Source organism: Drosophila arizonae, chromosome 4 (assembly GCF_054131065.1).
Source record: "Drosophila arizonae isolate 15081-1271.41 chromosome 4, UAZ_ARI_1.0, whole genome shotgun sequence".
Classification (NCBI taxonomy): domain Eukaryota; kingdom Metazoa; phylum Arthropoda; class Insecta; order Diptera; family Drosophilidae; genus Drosophila; species Drosophila arizonae.
This window is the reverse complement of record NC_142924.1, coordinates 14,298,154-14,317,490: the sequence shown is the minus strand read 5'-3', so window position 1 is coordinate 14,317,490 and position 19,337 is coordinate 14,298,154. Positions and strand designations below refer to the sequence as shown.

Genomic DNA, 19,337 nt, shown 5'->3' with positions numbered 1-19,337 from the left:
TGCTATATATAAGTAAAGCAGTTCCCTCATTTGTCTTATCCATAATACAAATAAACTGTGTCTTAGATAAGAGTAGAATTTTCTGTGATTGAAGCTACCATTAATTTATTTTCATTGAATATTTTATTATCTAATGTATTTATAAATTCCATTTGCCTAAGGAGTTCATTTCAATTAAATTTTAATTAATTTATGAAAACATTCCCGGAGCACATTTAATGCTTAGACAATTTAGTTAGCTAACATAAACATAATATAAATGTATATATACACATATGCAAAAATATTATTTTATTTGCTTTTCCTTTAATTTATTAATCATTTAAGTGTAATTGAAAATGTTTTACTCTAATATGTTGAACTGGTTTAATTGCATTACACAACAAATGTTAAATTGAGAGTGTTGCATGTATTTTTGCTGAAAAATTGGGAGCATGGTGTAAACCCGCACCATGTTAATTAGTGTGTGAAAAATTATTTGTCTGTGCTACATTTTGTTGCATTTCGTGCGCGGGCTACTTAACGAGCATTTGGAGGTCTTTTAAGTGACTTTTAAAGGTAAATTGCCTTAACTTTGAAAGGGTTTTCATAATATGAGAATACGTTTGACTTGAGACAAAAAAAAAAAAAAACTTCAAAAATTACATAAATATATGATTATCATGCTAAAGATAAGGAAGCCTTAAAGCAACTGAAATATAAACGGATGCAAGAATTTATAATTATAGCTAATTGAAGAGTATATAAAATCAATATCACAAATGATGTACTAAACATATATCAAATAAATAAAAAGATAGAAAAATCTTTGACTAACAGAATATACAAATTGTTTGCTGTATAAAAATCATAATTATATAAATAATAATATTAATAATAAAAAAATCTATAAAAAATCTATTATATATTCTAATATAAAAAATTATAAATATAATATAAATTAAAAAATAATAATTTATGGAATTTTAATATTAAAAATAAATATAATTTCTAAATAAAAGTATCATTTATAAAATTAAATAAATACAAATTATAATAATATAAAATTATAATATAAAAATAATAATATAATTTATAAAAAAAAAAATATAATAATATTATATAATATACAAATAAAAACATAATTTATAAAATTATAATATTAAAAAAAAAAATAAATAAATAAGTATATTTTATTTCCCTATTAAGTTAATTCGCTCAAATTTGGTTTAAACTTTTTGCTTTTTGCACAAATTTCTTTAAGCCACTTCGCGCAGTGCCTGTGCCTGATCCTAAACACAGCCTCAGTTTGGTGCAGTGTATGCTCGTTTCGTTGTGCTCCAATTGCATATCACATTGGGGCTTTATTCGCATTATTTTTGGCATCAAGCAGCCTTTTGAGATTCGCTACGCTGTGACGCCTCAGCCTCAGCCTCCGCCTCAGCTTGTTTACCTTCGCCAGCCCTACCAAGTTGAAGCGCTTGGCTCCTGCTGTGCCTCAGCGCCTATGTGTGTGTGTGTGTTTATTGTTGCTGTCATGGCTCACATGACGCGTTGGCTGCCTGCCTGCCTGTTTGCCTCTTGGCTTAAGTATTTTAACCTAAAATGGTAAAAATAGCGCAGCGTCGAGAAATGCCTGCCATGCCGTTGACGAGACTTCAAACTGAAGTGTATGCCCCAGAGAAATGTGCGTGTGTGTGTGTGTGTGTGAGGCCACGTTGTGACAGCGCACACTGCTGCACATATTTCTGCAAACAGAACGAAATTGCGTAGCCTTAAAGTAACATTCAGTGTTCTGTCGTACGCTGCGTATGCGTAATGCGTTATTTATTTATTCAATTCGGCCATCGTCGACTGCTGTCCGTTATGTGTGTGTGTCTGTGTGTGTGTGTGCGTGTGGGGCATATAATATATGTTCAGCAATTTGTCAACAAGCCGCATACAAAGTTACAAATCTGCCACGCCCACCTGCCTCACCAGCAGCCCGCACACACACAGAGCAAAGCTCGGCACTCGACATTTGTGCGTTTGTAATGAAAAGTCATTAACATTAAAACAAGTTTCAACACTTTGCTAGCCGCCATTTGTTGACATTTCATGCACACTCTGTGTGTGCGTGTGTACTTGTGTGTGTGTGACAAATCTTTGGGCAACGGCCCAGCGATATTCCTTATAAGACCTATATATGTCCTGCCGTCAACTTTTGCTCAATTTTGTTTTGTTAATGAAAAAAGTTTTTGTGTTCACTTTGAATTGCTTCCAATTTTTTCTGATTTTGTTATTCCGGCAACGCCTTTGACAGGGCCATCAACTTTTCATTAATTTATTACACGCTCAGCCACGTACAGCCCCCTTGGCCGCCTTCAGCCCCACATTGGGCACGCCTACATCACTCACCTCCTCGAGCTTGTCACATTGTTCTGCTCGGCTGCTGCTGCTGCTGCTGCTGCCGTTGATAATCATAGTTCTACTTTTTTTCTTCTTTCCATGCTTTGCTCTTTGTCGCACAGATTCCTCATTTTCATTTTCGATTTGCCTTGCTTCTGTTCTTTTTGTGTATGTTTGTTTGTGTGTGTGTGTGTGAGTGTTTTTTTTCTGCCTGGCTGTTGCCCTTTTTGTCGCTGGCTCCAATCAATGTTTATTAAAAAGTTTCCTTTGCTCGATGAACTTTGACATTTTGACAAATATTTTTGTGTCAAACTCGTGCTCTCTCTCTCTCTCTCTCTCTCTCCCTCTCTCACTTGATGTGGCAAGTTTGTGGGCATGTCATTAAGCGTAGTACATTTATATTCCATTGCATACTTTTGGGCCTGCTTACTTGAGCTTCTATTTGAGCAATCTGTCTCACATTAACAATTCAGATGCGTCTATCAGGCAAGCACAGCTGTGTAACAAAGTTCAGTCCAGGGTATTTAGCTGGCAGCTTACCCCAGCGCCGACTCTGTCTGTCTGTCGAATTGCATGTGCACATCATTAGCTTTGTCCGAAAATTGTCACGTTCGCTACACGTGTGTGTGCGTGTGCGTGTGCGTGTGTGCTCGTACGTGTGTGTGTGGGCGTGAGGGTAATGCTGCATAATCCTAGCATGGCCACGGGCTGAGTTCAAGCGAACGAATGCTGACAACCGAAGGGCATACCATTGCGTAGACAGACGGACGGACAGACATTCGGTTCCATTTGGCCCCTCGTGCCATAACCTGGCATAGTGGTTTTTCGGCGAGGTCTTCTCGGTTGGGCGTGCAAACCGCCAAACGTAAACCGCTAAGTGCTTTGCCTTTGTTGCATTCCCCAGTTCGCTGGTCGCTGGCAAACGGAAGTTTGCTATTATTGCATTTGGCGTTTAACAACACTGTTGTCGGGCTGATTTTCTTGAGTGTAACGTGCTGACGACTTTCACATGAAACGTGCTCCGCATAAATCTTTCCAGCATAGGGGGCGGAGTAAAAAAAAAAAAAAAATATATATAATATTGACCTCCATCTAACGCACAATGCTGACACTCACACACACACAGAGAGAGAGAGAGAGAGAGAGAGAGAGAGGGAGAGAAAAAAAAGCCAACACACCCACGCAATTTAGAAGATTTCACAGTTTGTTATTGCCTCATGTTTTGGTCGCATTAGATGGTTATTGTATATGGCTCTAAAAGTATTTTCTGTATTGTCACGGCATTACGCTTGAGGATTTGGCAAAAAGGAGTAAAGTTATGAATGTATTTTTATCACATATTCACGCGGTAAAATGTCTAGCAGCTTCCACATACTTTTGGAGCTAAATGTAAGTAAAATTCCACATTTAATTCTGGACGTGGAAATGGGATTGCAATGCAATGTTGGAAATATAATGTGTGAAAGTATAGATGGACATAAATAGATATATAATTTGTAATGTATATATGGATTATGTATATATGTAAAATCAGATAGATAATGATAAAGGTATATAGATAAAATATAGATATTCGATATGTTTTCTAAGTGAAAGTGAAAATATTTATAACAGCCTTATATTTTGTACACATATTGAATTGATTCAATGGCTAACACTCTTATAAACTTTATTAACCAGCACATCTCGTTATTCAACACTGACCAGTTTTTCTTTTCAAACTCTAACTCTGTCTCTCTCTATATTATATCGATACTGTATATGCATGTGCAATATATATTAAAATATTTCTCTTACCCTGATTCACTCTCTGTTCAAAAAATGTTTATTATCCAACACATTCCATTGAGTACCAGCTCGTTGTTCAACACTGTCGCCTTAGTTTGCCTGGTGAAACACTTCGAATCCTTTGTTCTACCATATGCAGAACTCTCTGATGCTCTGGCACTCTGGCTTTATTTTATTGTTCGTCCCTTGGCGCTCTCTGGCAGACTTAAAGTATTTGCTATCGCAACTATTTGTGCTGGAATTTTGTTTTAGCATTTTGCTTCGGCAGTTACATTAAAAATTCCTAGCATACGCTCACGTAGTTGAGAGCCCAGCAGCTGCAATTTTTCTGCTTTTGATTTTGTATTGGAATTTTCTATTTGGCAATGCATCAACTAAAGCTACCCAGCGAGAGAGCGAGCGCAGCCAAACAGTGTGAGTCATAATCAGTATTCAAGAGATGGGCCAAAGACAGAGATAGACAGAGATGAAGAGCGAGCGGGAGAGGGAGAGCGAGAGGGAGGATAGAGATAGACAGAGCTACTCAGTTGCATTTGATTTTTGCGCAAAACAAATGCTGCAGCAGCAGGGGGAGGGGGATGGGGCATGGGGAGTTTTGCCTGCCAGCTAGCGAGATGTCAAAGTGGATTTCACAAGCTGACTGTCACGCCCCCTGCTCTATCGATTTATATAGAAATATATACTATTTGTATGTATACATATACATAGCTATGTATGTGTATGTATTTGTAGTATATTATTAACTCTCGGCAAAGTTTTTGACACATCCATTGATATGCACATTTGTGACTTGTCGCTGCATCGAGCACTCGCAGCACTGGCAGCTCCTTCACATTGATAGTGTTGTAAAATGCATGCAAAAAGGAGTGCTTAGCATATTAAAAACATAGCAAAGTGCAGCTGTGACTTTTACGCAAGACGTACGTACGTGCCACAGTCAAGATACACACACACACACACAAACACAGACACATGCACATGCACAGACCACTCACTTTTTGTATCTCCAAGTCTCTTCGCGTTCTCCTCCTCCTCCGCCGGATCCGTCTGCTTCACTCGTGTTATCTTTGGCGCTGTGCTTCTTTCTTGGTCAGAAAATGGACGAGCGCATTTTCCACATTTGCAACATTTGATTTATTCGCATCTCACACACACACACACACACACACAAACGCAAGCCCTCACACACTGCTGCACTTTTCCTAATGCATATGCGCCATTTTGCATACGTTTCTAATAATTCATCTTCTACTCTTTCGCTTTGCTTTGCTTTGCCGTGCTACAACTCGACCCTCGCCTGCGCCCCCCACGGCTGCATTTTGGCGCAACTTTTGCTGGCTCAGCTGCCATTACAAATTTCCAATAGTTTTTTTTCCCCGTCCTTCTTTCTTTCGTTGTCTCATATCTGTGTTTGTGCAGCTTGCAACTTCTTTTACCTCATGTGCAACTCTGCTTTGGCTACATACACTTTTCTTTTTTTTTCCTCTTGTTGCCCGAAATTGGAAAATAGTTTTTCCGTTTGCTTCCTTTATCGACTTATTGTGTTTGACGGAAATATGCTTAGTCTTTGTCGCTCCCGCGCACTCTGCCCACCCCTCCCGCCCCCTCGCTGACTTTATCACATTCTCTGTCTCTGTTCCAGTTGATAGGGCCAGACATTATTCGCTGTCGCTAACGTTGCGCTTTGTTAGCTGAATGGCTTTGAAGTTGCGACTGTGATAAGTAACTCGCAGCTGGATGATCGTATAAAGAGATGTCAGACGTCTCTCCGTTGGCTGCTTAAGAACTTGATTTACTTGAAATGGAAACTCGAAAATATATCTATATCTATTTGGCACCCATTCTCACACACTCTCTCTCTCTCTCTCCCTCTCTCTCTATTTAAATCATACTCTTTTGTCATTTCGGATTTTGTGGTGTTTCAATGCTTTGTTTATGGCTAAAACTCTTTGCATTGCAGCTTTGCTTTGCGAAATAGCGCTAATAAATTGCTAGCAAAGACAGAGAGAGAAAGAGAGAGAGATAGTGAGAGTGAGATACAGTGAGTGGCTGCAGCTGCTGCTTTCATTGCTTTATGGCCAGCTCGCTACTCTAAATAGTCGCATTTGGCCAGCATATACACAATCATAACTCTTATTTTAGCTGGGCCCTGGGCGTGGCAGTCGAATGCTACTTGAACAATTTTCTTTATTTCCCCCGACTTCCTCATCTTTAGTCATGTTTCGATATTTCCTGCGCGCTGCGCTCCCCTTAGCCAGTGCACTCGAGTGCACTTGAAAGCGTCGTCCTCATCCTCATCGGCCTCATCCAGAGCGTCGTCAGAGTCGGCGCCGGCAGCTGCTCCTTTGGCTGTTTCCGACTTTGGCGCATCATCTGGCCACATTTCATATTCGACATTCCTGGCACTCTTGTTGTCAGCTGCTCGTTTCCTTTTGGTCCGCCCTCTGGCTTCTCGGCATGTCATGTCCCTTTGCATATGCCAACTTCTGTCGCGGCATGCCCTTAAGTAGTTTTAGCCCACTGGCATTTTACTACCATCGATGCATCGTGGTATTTGCTTTTAAGGATCTGCGGACAGGAGTTCGTTCGTTCGTTCGTTCGCTCACTGACTGCCTGCCAAGCTGCCTGCAGCTAGTTGCTTGTTGGCAGCTGTCTGCCAGCCAGCCAGCCATCCAGCCAGCCAGCCTGCCAGCCGAGCTTAACCCCACTCGAATCGCATAGCCGCAGCAGCATTTGAAACTCCTCGCAATCTCGAGACATCGAAAAGTATTTACGGTTAAATTGAACTCTCTAGTGCTGTGCAGCATTCGTGACGTCATCTGGTTGCAATTCCCTGATTTTCGTTTACTCTAATGTCGAGTGTCGACATTCCAGCTATGCCGAGCTATTTTTATTAGAATTCCAGGGAGTGAACGCTTCAAGCTTTAAGTTCTATATGCTCGCTAGCTGCTGCTGCTGCTGCTGCGGCAAAATAATTAAAAGCCAAATAATAAAATTATAAATGTGCATTTTACCAAAGAATAAAAAATAAATAAAACAACAACAACAACTATAACAAGAGGAATGGAGCAAATTGTTGTTTTGCTTTGGCCTCTGACCGCATTCCTGTGCAAATTAAAAACCAGACTAAAGGCAAAGGCTACAGCTCGAATAGCCAGCCTCACTTTGCACTCTGACACGGGTCCTGTTGTCGTCCTCAGTGTTGCTTTTAATTTGGCAAATGCTTAGAAAATGCAACAAAAATTAAGTCAACATAAATGTGCTCAGCAGCAGCCCAAGAGGACCTCAGAGCGAGGTTAATGTTGTGAAAACGACGAACGCAGCACCAGCTGAAGCAAGAGTGCTCAGCGGGGAAAAACTAGATTAGATAAATTCTGTTAAAGCTTGACAGGAAAAAAAAAAAAAGTAGAAACAGGAAAACATTATGCGAATTGCAATTGCATGAAATTTTAGTTTAAGCTAATAAAAAAAGAACTTTACAATGAACGATGAAGAGATAAGTAATAGCAAAAAAAGAATTTTAATATTAAATTAAATAAATTAGGAACAAAATAAAAAGAAAACATCAAATTTACATATTTATTTAAAATAAATTATATTGATAAAATTTTTATAATTTTTGTGTGATATTAATATTTTATTTTTCATATTTTATTATATAATTTTGCCATATAAAATATTTTCAATTTTTTAACCCTTTTCGTCTTTAAAAGCTAAATTTTAGGAATTCTAGCTAGGTGGCAAAACGCTTGAGGTTTATTTTTTATTTTTTGAGGGTCAGATGTGGTGAAGGAGGCGTATACTTAATATATGTGTGTTGAATGTCCTTTAAGGATGAGCAGAAAATCTAAAAAAATGAACAGCAGTTAAATTGGGCATAACCAACGGCAGCATACCCGTTCCGTAAAAAAAACTAGACTAACAAACGAAGCTGACATATCCCATTTAAATAGAATTATCTCCAGACGAGCTCAGCAGAGATTCAATAGTTGTCTCTCTTAACTCTAAAACTTGAAGAAATAGCTCTTCCTTGGTAGACGATGTTGAGAAATCAGCAAAAGGCAGTTGATATAGGTATATATTCCCCATTTCCAGTCTCAGGATGAGCCTTGTATAAATCCAATATACTCTCTCTTACTTTACTCAGCGAACGAGTATGAAAAGTGGCACACAAAGCAGAGCTCGAAGCAAGCAGAGCGAGAAGATAAAATATAAAACATAAGTAGATAGATGAGTGGCTCTGTTTAGCTAAAGGGGGGGAAGGGTAACGCAGGGCAGGGCAAAGGGGGGCGGGCGACTGCAGCCGACCAAGCCGGAAATGAAAAGTGGCATGTGTAAGGGTGCAGCATTAGGGAGGCGGCTATGGTCATGTGGGCGTGGCTTTTTGTAAAAGCGCAGCTGTGGCAACACTTTTCAAGTGTTCTGTCAGGCAAATGTGAGTGTGTGCATGTATGTGCGAGCGTGTATGTGTGTGTGTGTGTGTGTGTGTGTTTGTCTATGTAATGAGGGCAATTTAAGGGCACTTGAAGCAATTCAATTCTCACACACACTCAACGGCCCTGCATAAAAGTGTACGGCTCGTGGCGCGTCCGTTCCACTGTCCCCTCTGTCCGGCTGCCCGGTCTGCTCCACTGTCTGAGTGGGCGCTGCTGCTGCTGCTGCTGTTGCTGCTGTAGTTTTTAGTGTTATTAATATGCATGCAATGCATATGCTCAATGCTCAACTTGGCTGCTGCCATCGTTCTGGCTTCGTGCATCATGTGGCAGCCGCCATTTTGCATTTGCCGCCATTGCAGTTGCCCTCTATGCCTCGCTCTCTCTTTCTACCGCTCTCTATCTCTCCCGCTCTGTCGCTGTCTAAATGGCAACGGCAGCAGCTGCATCGAGTGCTGCTAGTAATATTAAGTACCGACTTTAGGCTGCAGCCTCATCTCATTCCGCATCCTCTACAACACCTTCTCCTCCTCCTGCTCCTGCTGCCTCTGTTGCTGTTGCTGGTGCTGCTGCTGCTGCTGCTGCAGTCCGTCGGGTTATTAACCCATAACTGGAATACATGTGCTTAATTTTTTATTGCGCTTCTAACTGCACACGAAGCGGCGGCTATGCAACTCAGTCACAACTGAAATTAAAATAAGTAGAGGCTGCTCTAGCTAAGCAGTAATCGACTTAGAAATACCCTATGCTAGTTACTCTCTTTTTTCTATATGTATAGCTGCCTTTGTCATTCGAGTTAGAAGATTTACCAAACATGAATGGGAGAGAGAAGTGAATATTAATAGAAGGAATTGTTTAGCTTTGAGATAATAATAGATAATAGAGAATTAATTACATATTTCCTTCCCTTCTATTCTAATTTATTGATGCTCAGCTTCAATGCTCAAACTTTCAAAGATGTTTACTTGTACTAAGTATGGCCCTTAGTACTTAGAGCTTTACTTAACTAGGATATGCTCTGTTTAGACATGTATTTAGAAAAGAGAAGGGAAATGAAAGAATGGAATAGAAAAGAGAAGAAATAGACTGTTAGAGGAATTTTCACATATTTAACAAAGTTCCATTGACTAACGAAATTTGTCATTAACTTTATACCCTATACCCTATATACCCTATTCATTCTTAATGATAATATTGTATATGAAAAGCATTTCGCATTATTTTTTGGGCTTATTGTGTAAAACATTTTGCTTAAATATCATATTTATGGAACTCTCAAATGAATTTCTTCCCAACTGTTGACGCAGCTTACTCTGATTTCCTGGTTTGTCTCTTACTTTATATAAAATTTTACTTTCTCTTTATATTGCATTTAAGTAATTCCCTAATGAGTACATGCTGAGATATCAAGAGAGCTCACTCTAATTGCCAGCTGTGTCTTCGTTTACATAACTTTTTCGTCAACATTTTATTGATCTATTTTAGTCTCTACTTCTATTGCTCTAAAATACCCAGTGCAACTATAGCCTGTTACATGGCATGCCCCAAACACATAATATCCCTTTTCACACACTCACCCCTGAGTTAAGGGCTTAACTAAAAGCGGTATTAAAAGTAAAAAAAGAAATGGCTGAAAAATGAAAATACGCAGCTGAATTGCCTGGATTAGAAGCATTAATGGATTATTTGGTGTGTTGCTGTTGTTTGTTCGGGTTGTTCGCAGCTGAGCGCTTGTTTTTGTTTATATTTGTATTTGTATTTGTATTTCAATGCTGTTGTTGGGTGTTTTTAACTTGACTTAAATTATGCACATGAGTCGACAGCAGCAGGAGCAGCAGCAGCAGCAGCAGTTGATTATGCGAGTAATGAAAGTTGGTTGCGCACTTGAAATTAAGGCAAATAACTGCAAATTGCATGCCACATGCAATTGTTATTTAAACAGCAGCAAAACAGTTAACAACTTTTCACTGCAAGTTTCATTTGCTGAAATGTTTGTCGAGTTTAATTCAAGGCAAACAATAAAACTATCTAGACTATCTCACTAGATAACATCTCTGGCGATTTTCTGAGCTTTAGTATTTCGTATATTCTCTGTTCTCTTATCACTTTCATCATAATGAGAAAAAGCAGCTTTCTTTATATAATTTTCACTTATTTTATTCATTAGGTGTTCTTTTCTTTTCTTTTTTTGGGGTTGAGGAAACGCCGTGCGCTCGTCTTGAAAATTGTTCATTTCTTTTACAAATTACCTCATACTTCAATCCAATGAATAATGCTTGTCATGTTCCATTTTCATTTCGTTTCCCCCGCTCGCCCCTGCCACAATTCATGCTCACTAGAGCAAATATCAACCGAAAATGTAATGAATTCTTGTTAGGCGCTGCCCAAAAAGAATAAAAATATGAAAGGCGGCAACAAAAGCTGAAGCAGCAGCAGCAGGAGCAGAAAAAGGCAGTGCTTGCCATTTCCGGTTCACAAAATATCCTTAAAAAGCACCAGAGAAAAAGAAAATGAAGATGAAGATGAAGAGGCTGTGACAGCGGGACTGAGCAACTGAGCGACTGAGAGTGAGAGAGAGAGAGAGAGAGGCTGAGGCAGAGACTGAGGCGGCAGCCAAGCAGAGCGACAAAGAAACCTTTTTACTTTCGGCATGTAAAATGGAAGCGCGTCGTTTATAACACGGCGCACAAATACAATTAAAAATTATGCTGCCAGACGCAGAAAGGGCACTGCGGGTGTGAATGTGTGTGTGTGAATGTGCGTGTGGCTGTGTTTGTCAATTACTGTCAAAAACTAAAATTGCGAGGGTCTCTCAAAGTAATTTACACTAAATTACATACGCACAACTGCGACACAGGGCTTTATGTGTATGTGTGTGCGTGTGTGTGTGTGTGTGTGCGTGTGCCACAAAAGGCAACGGAAACAAAATAATGAAGCGGGCTTTTGTGCGCGCACACGGCAAAGCCTGCCAATCCTGTCAGCTGCTCCACTTCAGGTCTCAGCTTCACGACTTTTTGTGTGCAGTTAGATGTTGTTGTTCTTGTTGTTGTTGTTGCCACATGTTGTCATCTTTGCTACTCGACTTTGCACCGCTTTTCATTTGCTGTTGTTTTTCATGTTGTTGTTTTTTTCTCAGCTTGTCTGGCAAGCTTTTTAGCCCTCAAGGGGCAACTGTGTCGCAGCGATGGCAGCAGCAAGTTTTTGTAAATTTACTTTTCATTCAACTACAACTTGATGCGTATCAGCTGTCTGAAGCGCCCCTCGCACGCGTGCTGCCGGTAAACAGAGTATATATACAAATATATATCTTTGTAGTTGTTAATGAAATGCAAATTTGTGTGAAAATTAATGTAGAAGAGAAAGAAAAAGGAAAATCCAAAAGAAATCGCGACCCTCAAGCTGAAAAAGCATAGAGCAGCCATGGAATTAACGCGCTGTTCTTCACTTAATAAATTGACAATGAAATTCCAATGAATGTATACAAAAGTGAAAATAATAATATTGAGAGAGTAGTTTGATCAATGCATAATTAAATATGTTTAATTAATCGGATTAACAGCAGATTGAATTATGACAATGGCAAAGCTGACATGCAGAGCAACAAGCGAAGAGACCTTTAAAGAAATAAACTTCGCTTTTATTTGGGTAGAAATTGTGCATGAATATACTCAATCAGAGAGAGAGAGAGAGAGAGAGAGAGAGAGACAGATAGAGAGAGAGAGAGAGAGAGAGAGAGACAGAGAGAGAGAGAGAGAGAGTATGAAAGGGTATATTATTTATGGGACAGCTATGGAATTTGGAAATGGAATCAGCAAGTTGTGAGTGCGTATGCAGAAATGAAATGAAATGAGATCAATGGAAGCTTATGAGCTGACTCCGCTGTGAACTGAGGTAATGAAACATTAAATAAGCAATGATTAAATAGCAAAGCTCATATATGTACAATATATACAATCGAGGGAGTCAAAGTCAGTCGCTCTCGCTAAAAGCAACCGACTTTGGTTTTCGTTTTTCTTATCTAATTCTTATCTAAGTCGAACAAGCCAACATAATCAACATCTCAAACAGCTCACCAAATGATGCTCTCAACCATGCTCTTAGATGATCATCAATGATATATATTAAAAACAAAGATAGCTTGAAGAAAGAGATAGACTTAAAGAAAGAGATAGACTACAAAAAAAGAGATATGTATTACAATATCTATCTGCAATCGCCTGTCAATCCCTATAACCAACACTGAGCATGTATTACTCAGTCGCTTAGACTCTTTACTTAAGTTTACCTTTAGCCTCAGCTTTCAGCTTATTAAGCTGCAGAGGCTCTTATTAATTGAATCAGCTGAGGTTGCTGTTGCTGTTGCTGTTGCTCCAGGTTGTTCTGGTCAAGTGGACGTTCTGGTTGCTCAGGTCGTTCAGGCTGCGAAAAGTCACACAAATTACGTATTGACCCTTGACCCGAAGACCTTTTCAATCAGTCCGCCGCAAACCTGGTCGACTGCTCATTTGTCACAAGCTGCTTTGCGTTTACCCTTTTTATTTTGTTTCGCTGAACTCTAGAATCGCATTGGCCATTTGGTTGTTGTTTTTGTGTTTTTCTTCACTTATTTGCCAGCTCGTTGACAAGATTTTCCTTTTTTGTTTTCCTTCTTTTTTGGCCTGGTTGTTTTAAAGCCGATTGCGAGCACAGCTTTTTGCCTTTTTAAATAAACGTTAATTTTTAATGACAATGCCGTTTTAATATTGAACGTCCGGTGAATTGTTCGCTCGTTGTTTTTTTTTTTTTTTTTTTGCCAGAGCCAAAGCCAAAACCCGATTTTAATATGACATATTTCACTGCTTCATTTCTCGTCCCATCTTGCTCTTCTCCTTTTTATCGGTATTTTTTACTGCCTTGTGGCTCATCAAACGCAGCTGCTGTCGCTGTTTGGCTTGTGACAGCTTGTTTTTTTTTTTTTTTTTTTGTCCACTTTTATTTCTTATTTGATTTTGTTTTTGCTGCCGCTGCCGCTGCCGCTGTCGCTAAGCAATTCATAAAAATGCTGAATTATTTAATCAGCTTGAAGTTGGCATTTTTATCGTTTTGTGATTTGCACTCGCTGCTCTGGAAATTATATGCTTCACGAGGAAATCATTTTCCACCGCATTTCTACTTGACTTTTACAGATTTTCTCTTCTCTCGCGACATCTTGGAGCATTTGTTGCAGGTGTCAGGTTTATTTGTGGATTTGGCAGGTAGCTTAACTGTAATACTGCAAAAAAATTCTTGGAAATTTTTGTGGAAATTCTTTGTCATTCAGATTATATATACATTTGTGAAGGACTCTTAGAGGTGTGTGGAGAATGTGTGGGTTTTAAGTAGATAATGTGCATTTCTCTTCTCATAAGAGCGAAAAGTTTTGTGTTCAAGTTTCGCAGTAAACCATGAAAATTTGCCGGAAAATTCTCAGAAGTCTAAATACGTAAAAACCACATTGATTCCTGGAATCGAGAGCAGAATCTGCGCAGGTGTTTTCTGAAATGCCAAACGATATACAATATGCTATGCAATAAGCATATTTCTAAGCAGGCAAAATTTTGTCATTTTCTATACAGTTTCTAACAATAAATAAAACCCGAAATAAAGCTCAACTTATATAAATCAAAAATTGATAAAAATTTATATGTTTTCACTGCAGTGGCTGTAGGTAAGGGTATTCCCTTCACTTGCCACACTGCAATGTGCTAGTGATTATCGATAACTATTAAATATTGATCAGAACAAACTTTTGCTTACATTTTGATTGCAATTATTTGTTTGTGGAAAATTTGTGCGAAATTCCAGCATTTGCTTTTACAAATTCATTGCACACCTGTGCAAACATGCAGACCTTCCGGGCATGTCAAAAAATAATTGCACAGCTGCAACTAGCTCTCACTCTCTCCTTCTCTCTCTCTCTCTCTCTCTCTCTCCATCCCCTTCTTTCTCTCTTTCTCTGGCTGTAGTCAATCTGTCTTTGGGCTTGCCATTAGTCAGATTTGCAGAGGTAACCAGCGTCTGGCCAGCCATGCATTATCCTGGTCTCTGCTATTCAAATATTGTTAGCTTAACCGAGTTGTCAATTCCGAGCCAATGCATTTGCCAACGTACAGCACGAAAAACAAACAGCGCCAAGCCCCCCTAACCCCTCTTTCTCCTTGTGTGTGTGTGTGTATGTAATTTGAGCGTGTTTGTTATTTTTTTTTTCCACCTATTTTTACTGTAGTAGTAGTACGATTTTTTACTGTACTTTTGTACTTTGACAATGTTTATACAGGAGAACAGGTTTCCAGCTGGTTACCGACCGCCGGAGCTGCAGTTGCATACGGAACGAATCTGTTTGTAATGCGGCCAGCCAGCTGACGCCTGGGCACAAAAGCAAAGTCAGACGAAGGCGTAACTAGAAATTTTAGAAGCCAAAGCTGAAAACACACACAGAACAAACAGTATTTCAATTGAATAATTTCGAGCTCTTTTCTTTTTTCTTTCGTTGAGCATTAGAGAGGGTGAGCGGGGAGAGGCAGGGGAAAGGTCTGTGCACAAAGCTAACAATCAGCGATGACATCCTCAGTGTCATCATCATCAGGAAAGCTGGCAGTCACGCAGTCAGGCTGTCAGGCAGGCATAAAGTGCAAGAAGTGCATAAAGTTTACAGCTCTTTGTGACTCACATGTCATTTGTTGATAAGAAGGCGTACAACTATGTGTTGGTATACAGCTAGGTAAGATGGTATGGCCAACGGATGTTAGACCTATGTATATGGCAAAGCCTGGCTGCTAACGGTAATTGTATAATAACATTAAAACTTGATGAGTTTCTTTTGGGGCACAGTCAAAAGCTGATTATGAAGTGTCACTATAAAAGTGGCTCTCGATGTGTGTGTGTGCGTGTGTGCAACACCTTTGTCCTGGTCATTCGATCAGCTCGGCTGCCGTCGCTGTTTATCCTGTCATCCTGTCGACCATTTTGTGCCGGATACATTTGCTCGTGTCATGTCATATATGGTCTTTCGCTCAATTCCATTTTCTTTTCATCTTTTTGCCTTTTTCTATTGCGCACACTTTTTTTGCTCTCTCTCTCTCTCTCTCTCTCTTCTCTCTCTAGCTCCTCTTTTTTGGCTGCCTTTGTGACTCTTTTATCAACACTTCCGTCATTTGGTGCGATTGCCGCTGCAGTCCAGCGACTTGGTTTGTTGATTTTTCGTGTGCCAGCTGGCACAGCATTCAAACCCCCAGTCGCTACAGCTCCCTCTCTCTCCATCTCCTTCTCTCTCTATCTCTCCATGTGTGTGCTGCGTTTGGAGCTACGCTTCGCAGCTTCACTTGTTTGGCAGCCGCTGCATTATCAATTGTATTTCTGCGAACAGCTAATGGAATTGAAATTGAAATTGTATTTGGTTTTGCGACTTCAAAGCATTTCAAATATTTATATTAAACGTTGCTCTTCGAATTGAATTTAGTTAAAAATAGAAAGAGTACGGTCATATATAGAAATTTTTATTGAGTTAACTTGCAGCGTTTCTTTTATATAGAAGATTGTCAAAATACATTGCAAAGCAACAGTAAAGAGTTGTTTTTTTTTTTTTTTTTTTTTTTTTTTTTTTTTTTGTTATACGCTTATATTTAATACTTTTTATATTATTTTATCTTAACAAAATCTCGATGGGTTTCTCTTAATTTGTTAAAATTATTCCTTAAGCCTTTGCAAAACTAACTTTAGCATCAGTTCTTTGATGCAAATCTAAATTATATGCTTTTCAAAGTATCGATAATTATTAATATTATAATGTTTATTGTCAATGAAGTTTTATTCAGTGGAATAAATAAATACTAGTCTGCCTTTGTCTGTCAACTCTGACAAAAAATTTTGCTGCAGGGGCCTCAGCTTATTTATTTTTATTATCTAGCTCTTATCTATCTCTATCTCCAAGAATAATACTATATATCTTGACACAATAATTTTCTCATTTTTTTCGCTTTTTAATTTTTTTTTTTACAAATATTTTCTTAGGTGAAGTGGATCACAAATTTATTTTGTTTGAAGGAGAATAGATCATAGTTAAATAAAAATTATCCTTCACTTAAACATTAGCTCGAATTGTATATAAAATATCGGAAAATATGAATAATGCGCCAAGGCCATTCCAGAGCTTGCTTAAGTGAGGCTTTAAAAGCATATTGAAAGCTGAAATTGCTCTCGGAACTGCTTTGATGCATATCATTAATCCAATGGCCGCCTTCGTGAGTGCGTGCGCGGCATTCATTGTAATAAAATTGCATTTAATGCGCGCAGCTGCAATGCGATGCAATTGCATTTCCATGCATTAAGTCTTCGATTGACAATTGTGGTTAATCAAATTGACACGCTCAAAGGCGAGAAACTTTTCATCGACCACTGCTGATGAGTCTGACACGCCCCTCAGCAGTGTGGGCGGTGTCATGTGTTCCTGTGCTTGGCCGTGGTCAGCAAAGTGCTGAGAAGCTATTAAAAATGCAGTTAGCATTGCGTTAAACTTTCTCAAGCCTGTTGCTGGAGGGTGAGAGTATGAGTGTGTCAGTGTGTGTTTTTGTATATATATTTTAAGCGCTGAATCTGTACAATGCAAGTTTAGTACCTTAACAACACAATTCGAATTTTTATATAACACCTAACCTTCTGATGTATTCAGGAGGACTTACAAATATATATTTACAAGTATCCCTAAACGACTTATCTCATATTTTTGGCAAAACCCAAGCGTTTTAATCGCCTTAGTGGTCTCGCAGGAAGCAATCTTCTCGCTAGTCTGCTCCGGTGTCTAGCCAGTCTGTCACTATATCGACTAGTGTGTCTCCCAATCTGTTCCTCCACAGTAAACAGTTTCAGATCTCGATGTAGAGTTGAGCCGCGCACATACCATGGGCAGTTTGTAATTTGCCGCAATACACGATTTTGCAGGACCTGTATGCGTTTATAGTTTGATTTTGCGCATATTCCCCAAATCTGCACACCGTAGAGCCAAATTGGGGCTACACAGTGGACATAAACCGCTCTCTTAGCTCTGAGTGACATGGTGCTGCGTCTGTTGAGCAGCCACCGCAGTTGTTGCATGCGTTGCCCACATCTCCTAGCCACTGCCTTAAGATGAGGACCAAATGTTAGACGCTTGTCAAGGGTGATGCCAAGGTACTTTGCCTGCGAAGGTTGATCAAGTGTTTCGCCATCTAAACGTATAGGCGGGGTGTGGCTGATGAAGGTTTTTAGGGTGAAGCAAGTGTTGGTGGTCTTGCGTGGGTTGATTTTCATGTTCCATCTTTTGCACCATGCTACTAGTGTGTTTAGGTAGCTCTCCACTCCATTCGAAGCCTCAGTGGGACATTTTGAGCTGTAGAGCACCGCTATATCGTCTGCGTAAGTAGCGAGAAGGGCTTTGCCAGGATTCTCCATGTGGCGCACGCTAGGGGAGGGTAGGTCGGCCGTGTAAATGGAGTAAAGCAGCGGCCCTAATACGCTGCCCTGAGGAACTCCAGCTCTCATTTGGCAAGGAGTCGAGTATGTGTTCCGTACTCTGACAATAAATTGCCGACCCTCCAGATACGATCGTAGAATCCCGAAGTAAGGTGCTGGGAAGAGGTTTTTGATTTTGCTGAGAAGCCCTGTATGCCAGACCCTATCAAATGCTTGCTGCATATCGACAAAAACTGCGTTGCAGTATTCCATGTCATCAAATGCCTGAAGGATGTGCCTCGTCAACCGGTGAACCTGCTCCACAGTTCCGTGTCCTTCTCTAAAGCCAAACTGATGGTCCGGTAAGATATGACGTTCACTGATGATATTGCCAAGTCGATTGGCAATAAGTCTCTCCCATACTTTAGAAAGTGACGACAGCAGACTTATTGGGCGGTACGATTCTGGGTCATCCTCTGGCTTTCCTGGTTTGTGGATCATTACAATCGCTGCCATCTTCCATTGCTTAGGAAAGAATTCCACCCTCAGCATAGCATTAAATATTAAAGCTATGAAGATGATCGCCCGAGTAGGGAGGGCTTTTAGCGTTGCATTGCTCAGTCTGTCATAACCAGGTGCTTTCTTATTCGGCAAGGACTTTATGACTTCAGCAATTTCCTCAACCCTAACTGCCCTAATGGGTAAGGACATTTGTAGAGGTGTCTGTAGACTATCAGTGGTCTCTTCGATCTGATCAGCAGTGGCAAATTCATAGGGTGTGAACCTGGCTTCTAGATGCTTCGCAAACGAATTCGCTTGCTCCTCTTCGTTCTTAGCTAGATCACCGCTAGGACACCGGATTGGTACCTGCCTAAACGGTTGTCTCTTAAGTGACTTGGTACACTTCCAAAGCGAGTATCCAGCATCAACTGTATAATCCAAAGAAGCCAGCTTCTGCTCAAAGAAGTTGCTTCGAAGTTCTCTCAATACATTTCGTAGTTGCCTAGCAGCCCGGTTCCATAAGATTCGGTCCCATGGGTCCTGCGTTCTGATTGCGCGTCTACGAAGTCTTCTTTTTTGCAACAAAAGATCCCTGGCCTCTCTTGTTAGTCGAATTCCATAGTTGGAACCTATCTGGGGCTCAGAAGGTGTTGATGCAGCAGCAGCCGTATAAATGCTCTCAGTGAAGCTATTGACAGCCATCTCAATATCTTCACCAGAGTTTAGAGTAGTGTTTAGCTGAATCGAGCTCTCTAAATGTTGCCTAAAGACGAGCAGGTTTGTGTGTCTGGTTATTAGAGAGCG

General features: G+C 39.9%; 1 protein-coding gene across 21 annotated transcripts in view; it reads left to right on the top strand.

Moving 5' to 3' along the window:
* shep (RNA binding motif single stranded interacting protein alan shepard) overlaps positions 1-19,337 on the top strand; it is a 166,484-nt gene that overhangs the window by 13,888 nt on the left and 133,259 nt on the right. The window lies entirely within an intron of this gene.